This window comes from Dermacentor albipictus, unplaced genomic scaffold (assembly GCF_038994185.2).
Source record: "Dermacentor albipictus isolate Rhodes 1998 colony unplaced genomic scaffold, USDA_Dalb.pri_finalv2 scaffold_44, whole genome shotgun sequence".
Lineage (NCBI taxonomy): Eukaryota > Metazoa > Arthropoda > Arachnida > Ixodida > Ixodidae > Dermacentor > Dermacentor albipictus.
Window position 1 is genome coordinate 594,885 of NW_027225598.1, and position 11,242 is coordinate 606,126.

The 11,242-nt window shown below is 46.5% G+C and overlaps 1 long non-coding RNA gene across 1 annotated transcript; it reads right to left on the bottom strand.

Moving 5' to 3' along the window:
* Nucleotides 1-1,554: 1,554 nt before the first annotated feature.
* LOC135899013 (uncharacterized) lies at nt 1,555-10,769 on the bottom strand. The gene is made up of 5 exons (XR_010563492.2): nt 10,523-10,769; nt 10,111-10,191; nt 4,891-4,922; nt 4,186-4,230; nt 1,555-1,982 (listed from the first exon to the last, which is right to left on the bottom strand). It is a non-coding gene; the product is annotated as an uncharacterized lncRNA (long non-coding RNA).
* Between the last annotated feature and the right edge of the window lie 473 nt (nt 10,770-11,242).

Here is an 11,242-nt window from a genome sequence, read left to right on the forward strand (position 1 = left end):
ATCATACTGTTCTCGTTATTGCATTTTCTTTATGCCGTCGTCGTCATACCTTTCGACTGCAGTGCAATTCATTGAGCTTTAGACTGGGAGCGAAAACATATAGCCCCCACCATAACCAACTCTCAAACATACGTGTTACGCGCTCGTAATCATCATGCCACTTCTTCGTTTTTTTTTCTACTAGATAGATGCAGTTTCCCTGCCACTGTAAATAATTGATATATTTAAACGCCCCTTAACTAGGATCGCATGTAACGTTATTGACCTGAAAGCTGCGGTATTGGAAGGGGTCAGCGTCAGCTGACTTTCGAAATATTCAACCAAAATTACGTTCATGAAGATGTTATGCTGGCCACAAAGAAAGACTTGTTTTTCTGTGTATAACAGACCACTGATGGATTTTTTAGGTGGCCAGGAATGCTGCTTCGCCACAGAAAGAAAACCTTAGGAGGAGTGATCTTGAAGCAACCTTTCAATGATGATAAAAAAACGCTGTATTTCGGAGTTAACTTGTTCACGAGTCTTGCTTCTTGGACTGAGCGTAGATATTTATCAATCGCAGTAGAACAACCTCGATAATTGCATAAATCATTCCATCTTATTGCTTACTTTTGCCATCCCATCGCCCAACAAACCCTACTGAAGAGGGCACACCACTGATACTTCGATCTGTTCAACTTCACCGCATTAGTATACACATGACGCTTCTTGCATCTTTAAGCATATGCATGGAACGGAGCAATAGCACTTCCAGAAAAGGTGCACCAACGAGAAATAACAAAAGGGTAATGTCTACTGTAGAATGGTACGCTATCAAGTTCAAAGCGATGGTTTCTCTGCATTAGTTACCTTCATGCGTTTATTAAATAATATTTCAACTGTTTAATGCAACGACCCGTGAGCCCGTCAACAAAAAGGCGACCTACTCCATGACCGGTCAGCGCAACAACTACACACGGAAGAAAATGAGACAATCACAGGCATCTGGTTGTTGCGTCCACAGACGATTAACACATTCGAACTCGCCCAGTTCGCGCTACTTGTGCAACGTTATTAGTCAGTTATCCCCAAAACTAGGGTGCCTGAGCAGTGGCATGATGAGGGCGACTACACCCAAAGATATGCACTCTTTTGGTTTTTTTTGTGCGCAAACAATAATCGCCATCCCGCTTGCATGTTTATTGCTGCGCGTCACGGTATTTACAGGTCACGATCAGCATGTGCATGTTCTGCATGACACAGCATATTCTGAAAAGAAAGTAGCAAGCGCTGCTTTAAAGAAGGTAATGCTGGCAGGAGTGATGATGATTATTGTGGGGGGAGAAGATGTGCCACAAAGGATGCAAACTAATCGTCGTGGTCGCCTAGCGACGTTGGCGTTGCGCTGCCAAGTCTGAGGGCGCGGTAGTATTACTGGGGAGTTCTTTACTAAGGCGTGCCTCGTAATTCTGTTGTGGTTTTGACATGTAAAATACAAGAATATTTTAAAGCTAGAAACATTTTTGGAGGGTACTAAAAGCTGTGTCACTAGAACGCAACGTCTTCCATCATATATTGCATTGTGCGATAAATTTTACTGCCATATCATTCTCATGGATTTTTACAGAGAAATGACGGTTCTTTCAGCGTAATCATCTCCCATGACACTTGCAGTGGCGAGGATTTTTCTTCGTTGGAAATTTGGTAGTCATCCTTTGTGTGGTAGGTTCTACAGTCGCACTTCCAGGCAGCCTACTTATATGCCTTTTGAACGGTTGTGTTTTAGTGACCAGTGCTAGAGGCCCCGGCGATTGGATTGGCAGCGTCTCTGCAGGCGGGCTGGACGGACGCTGAGGTGTCAATGGCCGAGTTGCTGTCGAACTTTCTGACGGCACCTTCTTAAGCGTGGATGCATTTACCATCGCCGCGGGAAGTGAAAATGGCTTTTTTTCCCAAGGGCAGACGCACACGTCATCATAGCACGTACCATTGCAGTAAGGAACCTGTCACGAGAGAAACAAAGAAAACAATACAATTGCTGTCGCTGCCACTGTTTAGTCAGGCATGGTAAATAAGGACGGCAGCGCGAGAACCGAAAATGGTCAGAGTGTGTTCACTTTTTCTTGCACCGCGTAAAGGGTATCGCACATTAAGAATCGTATATTTGTACGTTGCGTCATACCACTATATTTTGGTGTATTTGTGGTCCACCAATTTACACTACAGGTATGCGCCTTCAACATCATATGCATGTGTTATACCATTCCATCGTTATATTATGCTCAAATTCAACAATTGCTTTCAATAAATTTTCACACTATTGCAATATTGCAAGTCTCACGACTTGAGTAGTATGAACCCTTTAACGTTCAATTGATGCAGCTCCGAAACCTAGGGTTATCTCCGCTCTCTCGTCCGGAAGATTGAGCCGCACGCCTTTTTCGGGAGGGCTTGCTTCAGCTTTACCAAGGTTAACGGCCAGGTTATACGGTGAGCACAGCTTTTGTCGATTAGGCGTGGAGTAAAACAGCCCTTGTAGTGTCACGTTGCTTGATATTCCTCAATGTCTTCTACGGGTGTCGGAGGCATTAACGTACACTTATGAAACCCCACCTTATTGGTGTGTCCGCAAGCGGCATACATGCATCTGCAGGAGTTCATCCCAGTAACATGAGCCACTGTGTTGGGAATGAAGTGAATGATGGCGGTCACTGAGATATACTTGAACAATGAATCGACACACGCCGGAGGAAAGTATCAGCCAATGTGCCACAAAGTGGGTGCCCGCGTCCATATCGACATGGCTGCCATTACCGCCGCAGCTGCAGCGCCGCTTACACGGCGGTCGGGAGGAAAGCTCCCCATCGTTCCTGTACTCGCCGGACCGGTTGGTCACGTGGGTGGCCAGAGCGTGACGAGGTAGCCACGGCGGGCGGGGAGACAGGTTTGGAAGAAGGATCGGCGTGGTCGAATGCCGAGAGACAGCTGAAGATGTGGTCGGCAGGCTGAAACCCCCAGGGCCGAAGTCTTCGCCGGTAGACCGACAGACGGTGCAAGTGTGCAAGATCTTCGGCTGCGAGGAACCAGTAGCCCGACGCTTCTTCACATCGGGATCTCGGCGAGCACGCCACAGATAAGCCTCGTGTTCCAACCTGCTCTCAGAAGTTTCCACCGGGCCCTTATTTTAAATCGTGTTTCATCTCTCAATAAAATATTCACCCCTTGTCCTTTTCTGTATGTTCTGCTAGGGTAGTATTTGCCGTGTATGTTTTAGCTTGTGTTTTTCATTTGCGCCGCGTAATTGTTTGTTAATTCGTGAATGTTGTCAATTGTTGTGATAGTTGTAGTTGGTTGTGACCCACACGCCTTGAGTGAGGCTTCGTACCCTATCGCGTGTAATTTTCTTATTCTTTTTTATTGAACCGTGTGTTTCTTTTTACGTCACCTCCCATCTCATGCCTCTGCTTCCATCAGGCGTGGACCTTATCGCCGGTCAGCAGTCGAACCATCCGTAAATGTACGCGGTGTGGGTTTGTTGTCGCCCCATCTTCTCCGGTTCGGAGAGTGCGAATACTTAACCACCAATCTTTGACACAGTGCTGTGTGGGATGTCATCTGCTTGGCGAATTGTTGTGATTCAGATTGTGTGGTGCTACCAGGGGAGCGGCTGCGCATGCGCACTCCCTTATTTTATTTTGTCCTTTCCTTTCGCCCTTCTTCCGTTTATTGCTCGAGCACAAGAATGGAAGACTATATACGGCGGGCGCGCTAAATACGGAGTGCAGTGACAAGGCTATGCTCGAAAGTGGAAATTTACTGTATAACATTATTAGCAAGGAATGCTGCGGGCTTCTATTCCACCCTAAAGGTATCTAGATACCAAAATAAAAAAGAAAACAGAATACGAGCATACCTTCATATTTCAGTTGTTGCGAATTCCTTGCTATCAGTATGATCAGTAAAACTCTTTGACATTGGTTATGTTAATGTCCACACACGTCTTAGAGTGCCTATTTATATCTACATAATTACGCGGTTGTTCCATAAATGTTTTGATTTTTGTTTGGGCGCCATGCGTTCCTTACTGTACTGTCCTTCGTTTCTTCGCTGCTTATGTTGTGCATGACATTAGCATACAGCCGTATGAGGTTGCGCAGCAAGTTGCACTTGATAAAAAGAGCATTATTCGATTTAGACGTTTCTTACCATACAAAAGTCGCCAGTCCTCAGATCACGGCCACACCTCTTAATCTGTAAGCAACGGTTATTTTCATGCTGTGTTCACAAACAAATAGATAACATGCTTCTTATAAAGTACGGATATGCTTTAATATTGGGAGAGGTCAGCTGCAACATTGCAATTATTTATATTCCATTATACTTTAAATTGAAGCGAAACAAAACGTAAGTTGCAATCTTCGACAAAATAAAAACATATTTTGCGAAGCCGAGCTGCTGGAGAATATTGACTATCGATGCCTAGGTCTCTTTTTTTTGACGAGCGTAACGACCATAACTCGAAGTTACATTTGCAAACTACAATTTTACTCCTGCCAGCTTTACATGCTTTGGTAAGCGGGAGACAACTGTCACCAATATTGCGGTCTTTTGCTGTCCTGGTGACACGCCTGGCTGAGATCGGATGGGTGTAATAACATTTTTATATATCAGTTTATTAATAACCAACAAGCAGTTCACTGCGCAATTTTGAATCAGCAGAAGCCGTTTTTTTAGCAAAATACTGAACTTCTAAGCATGAGCAATGTTTCCAAATAAAATTGTATCAGCAAAATAAATCATATCTTCATACACAGCTTAATAAAAGCGATAAGCCGGCCTTATCAACTGCAACAGTACGCAGAATTTAGGATGAAAAGAAAAACGGGGAAGGTCAAGACAGTAGGCACTCACAGTGAAGGCTGCAGCGTTCAGGATGGAGACGCCTGCAGGTACGCTTGACGTTATTGGTTGTTTTGAAAAACAAAGTAAAAACAAGAAACGTACCTCATGGTTCATGTAATATATTTCACTCTAGAATGAAGCCTCAGCAAGACAGCCGAAGTTATGAGAGGCAACGTAGGTTGTCGTAATTATGGATAGAATTCAGTAAGAACGTCCAGCCCACCTACATAGGTACTGCATATAAAGTCTAAATTTTTATATCAGGCCATTGCAGCCGTAATGAGCGGGATCGATCAATGCCCGCATACCTAGCCTTGGTGTCAAGCTGTACACCTTGAGTTAAACAACAATAACGAAAAGTCCTTGCGTACTACGTCTCTCATAGCCTAGGTGTAGTCTTGGGACGTGAGGCTCCAACAGTTATCGCACAATACTAATAATATCATTATGACTGCCTCTATCCCCATTAGTCTACTGGCCGTTAATCGCAATTGACAGTTTGTAATGCTTTGTTCGTCAACGCTGGTACGCGGGGATTGAATTCGCAGAGCTTTTCGTTGGCATGGGCCGTCGTCGCTAATGATAGGATTATCATCGGTATTGCCTGATTAAAAAAAAATTCGTGAATTTGGGCCCCACAACCAAATACTCAAAGCTTTTCATTCATAATCGCTATTTAGCATTGGCCGGCCACCTTTGCTAATTTATGTTCAGCATCGGGAATGGCTCACATTTTCTCCTAAGAAGAGCACTACCGTAAGCAGTTTTCTTTTGTGCGGGTACAAACCCTTTTCCCTCCTGACAACTAGAAAACAAGCTAAATCAAAATGAACCACAGGGTCTTGGTGACGATAACATTATTAATTGGCTTTGTGTTTTCGGTTCCTATCCGCAAAAAGTTTTTATGCTAAAAATGGTTTCCGGCGAAGATGCTAACCTATAGGGATGTTCGGCATCGTATTATTCGCAAACGATTAGCACCAGCCAGGAAATTGACAGGGAAACAATCTATATTTGACCCCTCAACTATTGAACAAGTTTTGAATGGTCTTAAGTCGATCATTATATTGAACATCCCTAACTCGCACCCACTTACTGGTGTGTCGACTACATCCAACTGGAGCGACGAAGAAGCAAACATGACTTTCTATCAGTACTCCTTGAGCAGATATTCGGTGCAGCGGCGCTAGTTAGTACGGCCCATTAAAAACCGATTATAAGGACTATAACAACACTGCCTGCTGTCCGACATGCGCTAGTAGTGTGAGCATACAGTAGCACAGATTTCAAGTCGCAGATTTCACGGCTAGAATTTGCTGGGTTGTATTGCTTGGATGTGACTGGTGTGTCTGAGACCTTGCCGCAGGAACTGAAGGAATCACGTAGAAGAGCCTAGCAAAGACGTCGTATGAAAGGCCACAGGTAGTGTAGTACGTGCCCAGAGTTGCGCAGAATATGAAGAAAGGGGCAAGGGGGCCCGATGTAACCGCGGTGCTCTCTGCTCCTATTAAGCTGTCGGGGATGTGCAGTCGCTTCTCCAGTAAGAATTCGAAGCACGGACACACGGGGAAAAAAAGAAAACGCAGGTTATTCTCTAGTCTCAACGGCAGTGTTTGTGCTCTTAATGAAATACTCCTCAGTTGTCCCATGAGTAGCTGTAGCGACTACATTGACCAAATTGCCCTTCTAATAAGGAGCGATTGAGGGGATGCAGAGTTTCTTAAAAGAATGAGTCCCTACCCCATTTGTTCATTCACTCCGGCGAATGCTCACGCCTACCATGGCTTGCAGGCCTAAGAATAATTGTAGAAAGCCCGAAAATTAGTACACACGCTTCGCACTAAAGGAACAGTAAAGGCAAACACTAAGTCGACATGAATTGCATAAATACCATTCCAGAAACCTAGCAACTCTTTTTTCGTGCCAAGAAAAGACAGCTTACGAGAAAATTGCATTTGAAGGATCAGAATACCTGTTTCGAAATTCAAATCTCCCGCCAATCAAACAGGGGAGTGGTGACGTTGCATTGGCCATCACCACGCTTTGCTGCCGTCGGTGAGTACAGCGGCGTCCGACTGACGGCGGCACCGAGCCAAGACAGAGCGGTGTCTTCGCCGCCACAGCTTATTTTTGGTCAAGTGGCGCAGACCGTTCGGGCATCCCGCCGCATCACACGGAAGTTCAATTCTGTGCCACTTACAGTTCGTGTGAGTTTCGCGAGCCAACAAAACCAGTGCAGCCCTACACAATAACGAAACTACTGAACGCGAAAGCATGCGAAAATGAAACCTTTCGACCACCCACTTCGTTGTGAAGGGTAATTTCAATGAGGTCGTTTTTTCTAAAAAAGGAAATGGAACTGGATGAGTAGCATTTTATTTTGTGTTATAATGCAATAGAAGGACGTTTTTGCAACAACTGGTTGAGTGCTAGTGACATAAATTAAATTAGGACTGCCTTCGTCGTCGGACAAGTACTTGAATGTCGCGGGGGAGTGTCTTATCATGTCCTGCATTTACCTCAATTTCTCGATTACTAAGGCTCTGTTCGCGATAATATTGCTACGGAACAGTATTTGCGATGAAAAAGAGGCGAGCAGGGTGTAGACGGCGACGACGATTAGAGGCTAGCGCGGGCTGTTGCCTCTTGGCCAAGTGCGGCGTATTGCCTTGTAAATATACTTGTATATAGCTTTTCGTCGGCGTCTTCCTACGTAACATATCTGGTGGAGGTGAACGTTTCCTGTACCTCGTCACGGAGCTTCGCAGTGGACGGTACGTAGAGCCTTCCTTCAAGGCTCCCGGCGACGACAACTCGACTCCGCCGGCTCCGACGCCTGCTGCCACTTCGACGACCTGCATCACTCTCCCGCTCCCCGTGATTCTTGCGTATTCTTGGGAAAAAATGGGGAACATGTCGAGGACTGGATCAGCCTGTACGCACACGTCAGCCGCAATAACCGGCGGGACTGTACTATCATGCTTGCCAACGTAGTCTTTTACCTCGGTGGCACACCTGGAGTTTAGTTTCGGACGCACGATGAGCTCACCAGTTGGGATTCGCTTAAGCAAAAGCTCCGAGGCTTGTTCGGCAACCCCTACGGTCACCAACTTGCCGCGCAGAAGGCGCTCTCCGGCCGTGTGCAGACGCCAACAGAGCCCTACGTCACGTACATTCAGGACGTCTTGGCTCTGTGTCGCAAAGTTGACCCAAACATGACTGAGTCCAACAAGGTCTCCCGCATCCTCAAAGGCATTACCGATGGCGCCTTCAACTTGCTCGTTTTTAACAACGTGGCGACGGTGGATGCAGTTATACAAGAGTGCCGCCGCCTGGATCGCTAAAAGCCGACGTATCGACCAGCAGTTTGCACATCTGCCCAACACCCCAGCGCCATCTTCCTGTGCCAACGCTCCTCGTCCCAACAACACTTGCGATATTACGAGAATCGTCCGGCGTGAGATCGAGGCCACCTATCCGGCTGCCTTTGACTCCAGCCCCCTCCAATGCACCTGCAGTCACGGTTTCCCTGATCCAGGCAGTTGTCCACCAGGAGTTCGCCAACATGGTTCTTCCCACCATCTGCTCGGCTCACAGCCCTGATACCCACCCGGCTTCTTCGATTCCGCCCCGTCCCACATCTTCTTACCCACCACGTTCCCGCAACCCGTCTGAATGGCGCACTGCAGACGACAAGCCCATTTGTTTCCACTGCCATCGAATCGGCCACATTTCTCGCCATTGTCGCAGTCGCTGGAGTTCCCCGACCCGGTCAACTTATACAGACTACTCTTGCCCCTCAGGTGGCCCTTCTCGTCCCTATGTCGCACGCTCCGATAATGCGGCCACTGATTCTCCTGCGCCGAGCCGCCCCTATTCTCGTTGGCCTTCGCTCCAACGACGACAATCTCGCTCTCCCCAGGCTCGTCGCTCCTTTTCCCCGACTCTTTTCGGACGCGCCTCCCAGCCGGAAAACTAGGCAATGCAGCGCCTCGAGGTGACGCTGCATTGCTCCATACGCCACCAAATCCTCTCCTGACGTTGCCCACTCATCTGAACCTTCTTGACGTGCAAGTCGATGGTGTTTCTGCATCTGCTCTCATAGACACTGGGGCGCATTTGTCGGTAATGAGCGCGAACCTTCGTAACCGGCTGAGGAAAATAATCACGCGCACTACGACGCCTGTTGTCCGTGTCACCGATGGTGGCACAGCCCCTGTAATTGGTATGTGTGCCGCCCGCGTCTCCTTCGCCGATCGCTCCACTACCGTGCTATTCACAGTCATCGCCCACTGTCCCCACGACATCATCCTCATTGTTCCGCTAGTAATCTCCGCCTTGACCTGCCTGTTCTGGATCCCGCTGAACAATACCCTACTCGCCTCAGTTCCATCGACTTCGTTCACTTGCCACCTTCGGCACTGACTTACGTTGACTTCGTGTCATCCCCACCAGTCCCTGACGGTCACTACATCGCGACTCCTATGCAAGAGGTCCTCCTTACACACGGGATTACAGTACCTCATACAGTTTTATCTATTACGGCGAATTGCGTCTGCCTGCCAGTGGTCAATTTTGGCTTGACGACACAAGTGCTGACACGCGGCATGCCTCTGGCCTAGCTTTGCTCATCATTATTCAGTGGCATCTATCGCAGTAGACAACAACTCAGCTGATCCTCCTCTACCATCGCAGTCGGCGACTTGTACCATCGCCGACTTACAGAAAATGATTGCGCCCGACATGCCGTCCGAGCACGCTCGTGAGCTCTACCGCGTTCTGTTATCCTACCATGATATTTTTGACTTTAACGATGGTCCTTTGGTCCAAACTACAGCTGTTAAACATCGCATTAATACCGGCGATACCCCTCCTATTCATCGCCGCCCGTGTCGAGTATCTTTGCGAGCATTCAGGCACTTGCTTTACGCCTGTCATGGATTCCCTGATATGCACCGCTAAAGGCTCCCGTAGATCTCCTAAACAAAATCAATTTAGCGGATAAATTATGAAAATGCATTATTCGTATAGATGTTCTGCATTGTGTGGATTATTTTTACTGCATTTGCATTTACTCAAAATTCGCTCCTTGAAAGTGGTATAACGTGTCAAAGGGATCCTGGAGAAGATAAGTAGCTCTTGTAGAGTAAAACAAATAAAGACTGTGAAGCAAACAATTCTCACGTGCTCGCACGTGCGTTCCGCGCCAGTGTAAACTTTTGGGCTCACCGAATATGCAAGGCAATAAAACTTTCATATGCATGTTGGACCGTCAGCATTTACGCGCTGCTGTCTTCGACATTCGGTGGGCTGTTCGGGGAAAAAAAAACACAACCCATTCAAGACGTCAGCCGTGACACAGAATCAGAAGAAGGGCTTACGTAATGTAAAGATGACTTTAGGCACAGAGGATTTATGACCTCGTTTTGTGAAAACACGAAATTTTCATATTCGACATCAAAATTCAACGTATCATTTATTCAGCACAATGGTATTATTTAACGCATTGCTGCAGAATGTACATGATAAGTGGCACGGGGACTCATTCGTCAAATGATGTTTGATCCGAATTACTTAGTAGTGGTGCCAAACTTCGCAACTCAAGAACTTATGCACACATATGCAACAAATGTATACTTACGCGCACGGTCTCGAGCATTCCTAGAGCAAAATAAAATTTAGATATCACAAAACACGTAGAACAAATCTATAAAGGTACCCTTTCATATAAGATAGGCATAAAAGTAACTGTACTTTGCACAACGTACACAAGTTATTCTTATTGAGGAACTCTAAAATGAGCAACCCTTTCTGTTTTAGCCCTATTCCTTTGCTAACCATATGCTTCGTGAACGAAATGGAAATACGGCACTCGCAATATTCTGTGGTGGAACATTGGGGCGTGTGACTCAGCTGGTCATCTAAACCTTTAAACAATGCTGCTTAGAAGCAGCTGTTGGTCGTCATTTAAGTGGATATAAATTATAACTCGTTATTCACCGTAAACAAAAGCTTACCAACGGCGCCATCATGCTTGCTGCGCAGGAAAGAAAAGGCTGAGTACAATTCGCAAGGACGAAGCGAAAGAATAAGAAGGCTTGCAGCTGCGCCGTGCCTGGCCCGCCTATTACTGATCTCGAGGTGGGGGAATTTCGTTGCTAATTGTACTCGTCACCGGTAAGTGGGAAAAGTACTATCATCACTAAGGGGGAGACAAATGGCAGGAAAGACAGGGAGGTTAGCCAGTGTAAGTACCAGCTGGCTACCTGGCACTGGGGAAAGGTGTAAAGGGAATAAAAAGAGAAAGAAGACGAAGAGAGGAATAAAGGAAACCGGAAAATTCACACAGTAACGCGATACT